Source organism: Haliaeetus leucocephalus, unplaced genomic scaffold (genome assembly GCF_000737465.1).
Source record: "Haliaeetus leucocephalus isolate CR32 unplaced genomic scaffold, Haliaeetus_leucocephalus-4.0 Scaffold406, whole genome shotgun sequence".
In the NCBI taxonomy this organism is placed as follows: domain Eukaryota; kingdom Metazoa; phylum Chordata; class Aves; order Accipitriformes; family Accipitridae; genus Haliaeetus; species Haliaeetus leucocephalus.
The window spans coordinates 9306542-9307174 of NW_010972842.1; the positions used below are offsets into that span (position 1 = coordinate 9306542).

The 633-nt window shown below is 33.2% G+C and overlaps 1 protein-coding gene across 1 annotated transcript in view; it reads left to right on the forward strand.

The window, feature by feature from the left end:
• Nucleotides 1-633, forward strand: part of USP15 (ubiquitin specific peptidase 15) — an 85487-nt gene that overhangs the window by 54781 nt on the left and 30073 nt on the right. The gene's annotated exons all lie outside the window — the stretch shown is intronic.

Consider the following 633-nt stretch of genomic DNA (forward strand, 5'->3'; position numbering starts at 1 on the left):
TTGTTGTACACAACTGTAAAAAAGTTGGTGAATATAGAAAAACATGGAATTATTTCACTTTAACAGATAATGGAGCATCTTTCAAATGCTTGAAACCAGAGAGCACTCATCTTTAATGCAAGCTGGGGGAAATTGAAGAGGCTTATTCTTACAGTTCATTCAAATTTAAAATATTTTTCCAAACATGCATTTTGTGGTCAAACATGAAGATGTTAAATATTAAAAAGGTGACATAAATATTAAATATCTTATACAATATCTTCCAGTTAAATACTGCATTTATCAGAAGTGATTTTTCCTAAGGGGTGAAGTGTCACTTGTGCTTCTACCAATTGTGAGTAGCCCCAACTCTCACTGTTAAACAGTTGAAATCCATGTATTTAACTGCAGTCTATTGTACTCTGTGTGTGAATGTGTAGTAAATAAAAAATATATTGTATCTATGATTGTGTGAAAAATTACTTGACCAGAGCTGAGCCTCCAGCTGAGAACTAATCTCTCCTTCCCCCATTGCTCATGTGAAAGACAGCTGTAACGCCAAAACCAAACCTTAACAGTTACTTTTTCCTAGGGATCCACCATTTTAAATCCAGCAAGTCTTTCTTCTTTTTTATTATTTTTCCTCTTTTTTTT